This window comes from Echinops telfairi, unplaced genomic scaffold (assembly GCF_000313985.2).
Source record: "Echinops telfairi isolate 266 unplaced genomic scaffold, ASM31398v2 ScPeMD7_5;HRSCAF=22, whole genome shotgun sequence".
Taxonomy (NCBI): Eukaryota; Metazoa; Chordata; class Mammalia; order Afrosoricida; family Tenrecidae; genus Echinops; species Echinops telfairi.
Window position 1 is genome coordinate 21,177,544 of NW_022103901.1, and position 10,004 is coordinate 21,187,547.

Consider the following 10,004-nt stretch of genomic DNA (forward strand, 5'->3'; position numbering starts at 1 on the left):
GGGGGGGGGGCAATAAAGTAAATGGGCCTATCCTGCCCACCAACTCTTCACTAAAGGTTTATTAGAGCCCAGTCTAGAGATTTGCGTTATCTATAGCTGCTTTTGTGGAGTCCTGCATGGTGCAAATGGTTGGGCACCGCTACCGCTAGGCTACTCACTGAAAGATTGGGAGTTCAAACCCTCCCATCATCAGTGCCTTGGAAGAAAGGCCTGGTGATGTACTTACTTCCTTGAAAATCCTAGGGAGCAGTTCTACTCTGAAAGATATGGGGAGTCTATGAGTCAGAATCAAGTCAATAATTAGTCTGGGTACTACAGTGACATGATGATAACAGAGTTGAGTATTGTAACTGACCTTATGGCCCACAATGCCTAAAATATCTTTTTTCTAGTCCTCTGGAGCCCTGACGGCATAGTGAGTTTATGTGGGACTGCTAACTGCAAGGTAAGCAGTTCAAAACCACCAGCTGTTCCAAGGGGAACGATGAGTCAAAATGGACTGCACCACACCTAACAACAGCCCTTTGCCGGAAAGTGTGCAAACGCCCTCCAGGGATGGTCTATTTCCGGGAGCCAGCTGAGGAGGAAGCGCATCAGTGGGTGTCGAAGAGCACAGGGAAGTGAGCCAGTCACTTAGCTCTCACAACAACACTGTGAGCCGGATACCACAATCATCCTTACTTTACGAGGAAACGGAAGCACAAAAGGTTAAGCAAGTTTAACAGAATCACAATAGTTGTTGGAACTAGGGACTCTAGGGAGTCTTAATTATCACTGACAATGCCTCCTAAATGTTTTCAGAGAAGAAACAGCCATATATAAATGCATATGTTTCACTGGGAACATAGAAAGTAAACAGGAAAATGGAGCGATAAAATACGTTAACTTAAAATTCTAGACCCTTCCACCTTGACAATCAAGTAGAAAGGCAGAATAAAGACAGTCTCGATCCCCAGGAGAAAGTTCTGGCAATCGACCCCATAAGGATTGCATCCTGGGAAACTCCATGTGGCCATCCTGCTCTGTCACATTGGGTGGCCCTGACCTGGAATCCACTCATGGCCCCTGACAACAAGGAGACATTCAAACAAGATTAGGCCTTTAGCTCATTCTCTTAAGCCTTGCTATTATTCTCATTCTTTACTTTTATCTGGGGGGATGCTTTCAATGCTTGCGCCAAAGCATTAAGAATGCAAAGAAGTGTTGCTTTATCAATTGAGTAGATTGAAGAAAATTAAATCTAAGAAATCTGAAAACATAGATGGCAGCTCTGATGATGGGAATTTAATGCTTACCACACATATCCACACGCAAGCATGCACTTTTGTGCCCATACACACACTGCAAGGACATGCACATATGCATACATCATGCACTCTCTTCCACAACACACACATCAACATACACAGATACACAACCCAATGTCCCTATGAAACCAGAAGTCCAGGAAATCCTTTCTGTTTATGATAATCTGAAAAAAAAAAAAAAAAAAGGCCATGTAGCCAAGATTGTAAATACTATAAACCTAACCTTTGGGAGTTTTTTCATGCTTAATTATGGAAACTTCCGATATGAACCAAGGCAGATAGAATAGTGCGATGAACACTAACAGCTACCAAGCTTGGGCCAGTCTTGTTTGACCTCTCACCCCCTCCCCCATTTCAGGTTGAAGCAAATAAATCCTAGCCTTCATGCCACTTCAACTGTAATAGTTCAGGATGGTTCTGTTTTCAGCTTCTTCAAATAGTCATAAAATAGAAAATTGGCCGTTTTAACCACGTTAAGAGTCTAATTCGTTTGCATGGCTGCATTCACCATGTGTGTAGCCGACATTGCTATTCATTTCCAAAAGTCTTTCACCACCCCTCACAGAAGCTCAGTACCACTTGAGCAATGACGATCTCCTCTTCCCTCTCACACTCACCCCAGCTACACCCTCATCTACTTTGGTCCCGAAGCAGTTGCCTATCCTAGGTGTTTTGTATGAGCAAGATCATACGTGTCTTTTTGTATCAGACCTCTTTCATGTGGCAGATGTTGTCAAGGTTCATCCGTGTTGCAGCATGTGCTGAATGCCATTTCTCTTAACAGCTGAATAGTGTTCCATATGGTGGGTGTACCATATTTTATGTATCCACTGATCTGTGATGGTCACATAAGTTGTCTCTATCCTTTAGCTATTGTAAATAATGCTGCAGAAGTATCTAATAGAGGGGTATTTGGAGCTTAATTATTATTTTTAAAGTGCTCAGAGCAGGGTCAGGTATATATTCCTTGTTGTATAAGTGCTTGCTAAATAAAGTCAATAAACTTGCCAAGAGTCAGTAAGTGGTGCAATGGGATTGGAGCGCTCAGTGTCTGGGTTCCAGAACTCACTGCCGTTGAGCCTATCCTGACTCATCATGACCCTATAGGGCAGGGTAGAACTGCCCCTGTGAGTTTCTGAGAGTAGAAAGCCCCATTTTTCCTGTGGCGCAGCTGGTGGTTTCAAACTGCTGCCCTTGTGGGTAGCAGCCCAACAAGTAACCGCCGTGACACCCGGGCTCCTGGACTGCAAAACAATCTCTCTTAACCACTCCCTGGGTCAGCCCCAGGTGTGATCTAGCAAGCCAGCGTCTCCCGTTCCCTCCCTGACCTTCCCTCCCACCGCTCAGAAGTAGCCATCACAAACTGTTTCTTGGGTGTTTTCCATGAGAATGTTTGCCCGTATTGGTTGTAACTTTTTAAACTGTCACTTTTAGAGCTTCAAAATAACTCAGTGGCCAATCTCTGCTGATACGCTGCTAGGTGTTTAAGCCCTCGACAAGGTTTCCATCTTCACTGAAGCATTTATGTTCTCAACTGTGGAACAAAGGCCTGTGTCATTCTCGCCACGCAGGCAGCGCTGTAGACAACCTCTTCAACGTTATCAGCTTTAACGAACGTCAGCTGCTCAAAACACACACAAGTAAGAGACAGCCAGTCAGGGTGCAGTCTAGCACCCATGAAACATACAATTTTCCTCTAGTTCCTAAATGCTTCCTCCCCTCCCTCACTCTCATGACCCTAATTCTACCTTACAAATCCAGCTAGACCAGAGCATGTCCACTGGTACAGATAGAGCTGGAAATACAGGGAATCCAGGACAGGTAAACCCCTCCGGACCAATAATGAGAGTAGCCATACCAGGAGGGGAAGAGGAAGGTGGGGAGAGAAAGGGGGAACTGATCACAATGACCTATATACAACCCCCTCCCTGGGGGGAACACAACAGAAAAGTGGGTAAAGGGAGACATTGGTCAGTCTAAGACATGAAAAAATAATAATAATTTATAAATTATCAAGGGTTCATGAGAGAGGGAGAGTGGGGGAAAATGAGGAGCTGATAACAAGGGCTCAAGTAGAAAGCAAATGTTTTGAGAATGATGATAGCAATAAATGTACAAATGTGCTTGACACTATGGATGGCTGGATGGATTGTGATAAGAGTTGTACAAGCCCCCAATAAAATGATTTTTTAATAATAATAATTTAAAAATAGATCACATAAAAGTGACACATTAAAAATATGCATGTATGTCTACATTGTGAACGTATATTGGCTAGAGATAATGGGGCCAAAAGCAGGTACAGAACCTTTAAAAATTTTTATTGCGAACTGGGTGAAGGTTTTCCGAGCAAATCCATTTCTGATTCAGTAAGTCATACACATCTTGTTTCATGCCCTCGATTGCAATCCCCACAGTGTAACCACCTCCTCCTGGTGTCTCCACTGCCCGTTCCTCTTCTTGCCTAACCCTTCTGAGCTTTGTCCTTGGGCAAATGCTGCCCTTTTCATCTCAAATGGTTCATTATTCTAAGGTCTGCATACCTCCCTAGCATTACTGTTGCCCTTATAAATCTGTCCGTTGTGTTTGTCTGAAACTTGAACTACAGGGATAAGTTCATTTCCAGGACTGAAAGGGGACTAGGGACCAACCTGGTCTTGTTGTGATTTTGAGTTTTGAAGAACATGTTTTTCAATGCATTGAATTTTCTGGGCAACCTCTTCAATATTCTGCTTGGAAGAGGCTGGAAGTTAGAGAGCAAACTTGGGAACTATAGGGAAGCAGGGATGCTGTATCATTTAAAGAACTGACACCGTCCAACATTTTAATACCATTAACAGTTAAAAAGAAAACGATAAGGCACTGTATCTGTTAGGAATTTTGTTCACTAGTGATGGCTGGGGGCCCTTGTGGCACAGTAGTTAAAGCACTGAGCTGTTAATCTAAAGGTTGGTGGTTTGGACCAACCAGCCTTCCTTCGGGAGAATTGCTTCTATCAAGATTTCAGCCTTGGAAACCCTGTGGGGCAGTTCTACTCCATCCTATAGAGAGGCTGTGAGTAGGGGTCTCCTGAGAGGCAGGGAGTTTAGTTTTGTTTCTTGTGCGTTTGCCTTGGTTACCAATGACAGCGACTCATTTACTAGAGACTAAATAGTTTAGAATTTATTCTCTGAACCAGTATCCCAACTCTGCAAAGTTATTTGAGATTCATGTTTTTTCTTCTCTGATTCTTAGTAAATAACTTCAAGCCTCAAGGTCATTTGTGTCCACTAGATGACTGTGAAGTCCATGTTCTAGGCAGGCAAAGATGAAAGGCTGCCCACCCAGCTGAACCAGTCCCTTGGATGAACGTTTAAGGCCTGCTTCAACTCATTAGAATTTTCCAACCCAAAATAAAATTCATTTTCTATTATTAAAGAGAAGGAACAGATAGGCCGGTGGTTCTCAACCTTCCTGATGCCGTGATCCTGTAATACAGTTCCTCATGTTGTGGTAACCCCCAACCATAAAAACTATTTTCGTTGCTACTTCATGATAGCAATGTTGCTACTGTTATGAATTGGGTGACCCCTGTGAAAGGGTTGTTCAACCCCCAAAGGGGTCCCGACCCACAAGTTAAGAACTGCTGAGATAGGTTATAGTAGCGGCATCTATAATAGGAATCTTGTCCAAGGGAAAACATAGGCCCCAAACTCTTTGTTTTCACAAACATACTCCTTCTCTGGCCCCCACTTTTCTATTAATGGCACCATTCTCTAGCAAACAGAACTCAACTGAGCCAAGAGGCTGCTGGTTCCAATCCATCCAGAGGAGACCATATGCAGTTCGCCAGTGCATGCATGGGATCACCGTAAGTCAGAATTGAACTGGCAGCCACAAACAACAACCAAAAACCCCAGTATCAGCTGCCATCAAGTCTATCTAATTCATGGCTGTCCCATGTGTGTCAAGAGTAGAATGATTCTGGCTAGCCCGGAACATGTAACTGGTACAGATAAGAACTTACAACACACAACACGGAATCCAGGTCAGATAAGCCACTCAGGAACAGAAACGGGAGCGGTATACAAGGAGGATAGAGGGAAGATGGGCGGAGGAAGGGAGAACCGATCGAAATGATCAACGCATAATCCACCCACCCAAGGGGATGAACAACAGAAACGTGGGGGAAGGGAAACAATGGCCGGTGTAAGATATAAAAACAATAATAATTTTATCATTTTCAAGGGGTCATGAGGGTGGGATGGGGGAGAGAGGGGAAAAAGAGGAGCTGATACCAAGGGCTCAAATAGAAAGTAAATGTTTAGAAAATGATGGCAACACGTGTACAAATGTGCTTGATACAGTTGATGTTTGGAATATTGTAAGAGCTGTAGCGTCCGCAGTAAAATGGTTTTTTAAAGGGAGGAGAACGGTGTCCCATATGTTTTTCAAGACTGTGACCTTTGGGAAGCAGGCTAACAAGTCTGTCTTCAGGAGTCCCTTTGGGTCAAATTGGACTTCCAACGTTTCCATTAGCCACTGTGTACGCCAACTCTCCCATCAAAATCCACCATTCATCTGTCAGTTTGTCGTCCTGTGGTGGCTTGTGTGTTGCTGTGATGCTGGAAGCGGTGTCACAGGTATTTCAGATGCCGGCAAGGTCACCCAATGGGAACAGGTTTCAGTGATGCTTTCAAACAAAGGACAGTCAGCCCATCACTTGGGAGCAAGCAGCAGTTGAACACTTGTTATGTGGCCAATTAAAGATGAGCATCAATTTCTTAACACTCCTCTCATCCAGAGGGGGAGTGGACATTCCCTTCTCTTCGGGCTCTGCAACACTGTCCACTGATACTATTCGATCCCCAGGCCCAGGCTTTAAGACACTGGCAGCTTCCACTTCTGCTTCCTGTCACTTGGGACTGTCTCTGGAAGCGCTACGTGAGAAGACCATGAACCTCACACTCCCAGGCTAGGGAGTCTTGCCCAAATGCCAGTCCAAGCTCTCCCTGCCAAAATGCCATACCTGTGAGTCCTATTCTGCACACATGGGTCACCATGAGTTGGAACCGACTCTGTGGCACTAGTAACTGGTAAGCCCTGGCCATATCTCTGGTCCACAAAGACATCAGATATTACAAAATGGTGGTTGTTTTCAGCTGCTAAATCTTAGGGGCCCTGGTAGTATAGTAGGTATGGTGGGCTCCTATCCACAAGATCAGCAGTTCGAAATTACCAGCTAATCTGCAGGGTAAAGATGAGGATTTCTATTAGTTCCAGAAACCCACAGGGACTGTTCTTCTCTGTCCTACAGAGTTTCTATGAGTCAGAGGCAACTCAATGGCAATGAGTTTAGCTTGGTTTGGGGCTGTACTACACAGTAACAGACATTCAAAACATCATGCGATATGTCGTGACTCCTTGGGAGGGAAATATTTTCCTATCCCATTGACCTTAGGTTTTGACACATGGCTTGCTTTGGCCAATGGTGTCTTAATAGACAAGTACTATACCAGATCAGTGCAGAAGTTTAAAGCACTGTGGTAGATACATAATCTGCTGTCAACTTGAGACTACTAAGAGTGAAGGGGTGAAGTTTGGTCTGTCAATCAGGTCACAGCTTGATGACCTCATTTGGAGGCACTAAGGAGATAAATAGCTCGCTGGAGGTGGGACACACTCACTCCCTGATAAACCACAACTAGGTGCTAGGCAGATGGCAGATAGAGCCTTGGAGCTGGAGGAGCCACATAGAGGCCTACACCAGTGCTAAGATACTGCCACCGCTGCATCCACAAGACTTTCCATCCACTGGCCTGTGATCTTCCTGCATTCAGCATTATTTTTTTTTTCAATTTATATATTTATTGTAGAAATTTAGCCAGATGTTAAGGCACAGAATGCATTATCTAGCTCTTCCTCTTGCACCTCCTCATAGCTCTTCATCTTTGTCCTCTGCCCAGAGAGTGGTATGTCGTGGGAAATGGGCTTTCCACTGCAGTGACCACATTGTGCGGCCTCAGCATTATTGTATGTGTTGCGTGAGTCTGAAGAGGAAATTATAGACTGGTATCAGACATATGGGCTAATATTGGACTTATGGACTTGCTGTGGACTGGGCTGGGGTGTTTTCGTAATGCTCAATTGCACCTTGATAAAAAGTTCTCTCTTACACACATATGAGTACCTATGATTTTATTTCTCTAGTCCAGGGGTCCTCAAACTTTTTAAACAGGGGGCCAGTTCACTGTCCCTCAGACTTGTTGGAGGACCGGACTATAGTTTTTAAAAAAAACTATGAACAAATTCCTATGCACAGTGCACACATCTTATTTTGAAGTAAAAAAACAAACAGGGCAAAAACACCCAGAGGCCGGATAAATGTCCTCGGTGGGCCGCATGTGGCCCGGGGCCGTAGTTTGAGGACGCCTGCTCTAGTCAATCGGGACTAGCACAAGCACCCTTGTTCCTACAGGTGTTTTGTTTTTCGCTAAGACATGGAAAGGTCAGGTCCCTGCCGGGATCTGCTCCTTTAACCTGAGTCTTAAAATGTGAAGACCTGTAAAGAAGACCCGGTCCCTAGGAAGATGTGATGGCTAGAACGACGGCAACCACTTTGTTCCTCTGAGCCAACAAATCTGAAACTGAAAAGCCCGTAAACTAAGATGGAGGCACAGAAGAATGCGAGACCGTGAATCGTCATGGTATTGTTGCGCCACTCGGCAGCTCTAGAACAGCCTAACACGGGAGGCATTTCACCCTATGAGATCAGTGCGTTCATTGTTTAAGCCGCTGTTGTTGTTGGGGAAGTCAATTTCAACTGATAGTGAGCCCATGTGACCGCAGAGAACTGCCCCAGAGGATTGTCTGGGCTGCAGGAGTAGATTCCCAGGTCTTTTCTCCCCTGCAACCAACGTAGATTTGAGCCACCAACTTTTGCTAGCAGCTCAGTGCTTACCTGTTGAGACATCGGAGTTCCTTTTTAAGCCAAGGCTATTTGTAGCCCAAAGCAAGCTAGTATCCACCATTAATTTTTCTTAATTTTTCATGCTCAACATCTAGCCCCCTTCTTCTGGTAACAGCATTCTGGTTGTTCCTTTAGAAAATCAATACACACACACATACAAGTACGCTTCTTTTGTTTCAAGTGGCAATGACGGCCATGTCCAGGGCGTGTGACTCAGGCCTGGCCTGTGAGATTGTGATGCCCACCTTGCTACAGGGGATACAACACTGAGGCTGTTCTGAGAATTTTAACAGCATTATTGGGCAAGAGAAATTCTTTTCACACTGAAATTGCTGCCTGGGAATGAAACCAACACGGAAGAAAGCAGAGTTGAGAGATGAAGAGACTAATTTCTGAGGACATCTTTAAACCTTTGGACTCTCCTCTACCTGGTCTATCTTTGCATCTGCTTTTCAGTTTTGTGAACCAAAAAATTCCTGGGCTGTCTTTTGTTTTTGTTCTTTTCATAAATGGATTGGCACCTGAAACCATTCTGACTAATATAGGCCCAGAATTCAATTTGACAAACAGGGACAGAGGAGCCTCAGTGGAAATAAAACAGAGCTATGGAAGGATTAGAAGGAAAAAGGAGCTGGAAAAATTATAGTAACCCTGAAAGTTGATTATCTACCAAAAAGCTACTATCTTTCTCTTTACAATCAAGCTGAGGCATTAAAGGGTGAAGTTATTTACCCAGGCTGGACAGCGGGTAAATGAAGAGGCCCAGATTCAAACTCAGGCCTAAGAGGACTCTGAATCAGAAGTTATTTTTACTAAACCACACTGATTCTCAAGGTTGGTCTATATCAGGAAGCAAATCCGTAGATTGCCTCTTAATTATCAGGGAGAATTTTATTGGCGTTGGCTGGGTTGGGCTGAGGATACCTAGAGTTTCCGTGTATTACAGAATCAGGTTCCATTCAGCCTCCTTAAGCAGTTTTTTTTTTTCTGATCAGTTAGGAAGAAGTAGTCATAGCCAGAAGTAGGACTATTCAATATCACTGTTGTTGTTAGAGGTCATCGGTTAGGTCCCAACTCAAAGTGACCCTATAAACACTAGAACCTGGGCCATCCTCACAATTGTTGCTATTGCAGCAACTGTGTCCATCCATCTTGTTGAGGGTCTTCCTCTTGTTCGCTGCCCCTCCACTTTATGAAACATGATGTCCTTTTCCAGGGACTTGTCTCTCCTGATAACATGTCCCAAATCTGTGAGGTGAAGTCTGGCCATCCTAGCTGGTAAGGAGCATTCTGGCTGTACTTCTTCCAAGACAGATTTGTTCCTCCTTTTCACGGTCTGTGGAACTTTCAATATTTTTTTGCCAGTATCAAAACCCAAATGCATCGCTGCTTCTTCTGTCTTCCTTATTCTGTATTCAGCTTTCACATGCATATGAAGTCATTGAAGACCACAATTTGGGTCAGGCCCATCTTAGTCCTCCAAGTGACGTTCTTACTTTTGTGTCATTTGCTCTCTTGACTGCTGCTTCCATGACCACTGATTGTGGAGCAAGCAAGATAAAATCCTTGACAACTTCAATCATTTCTCCATGTTATCATGATCTTATCTATTGGTCCAGTTGTGAGGATTCCGGTTTTCTTTACATTGAGTTGTAATTTATACTGAAGGCTGCCATCTTTAATCTTCACGAGCAAGTGCTTCAAGTCCTCTTCATTTTCAGCAAGCAAGGTTGTGCCATCTGCATATG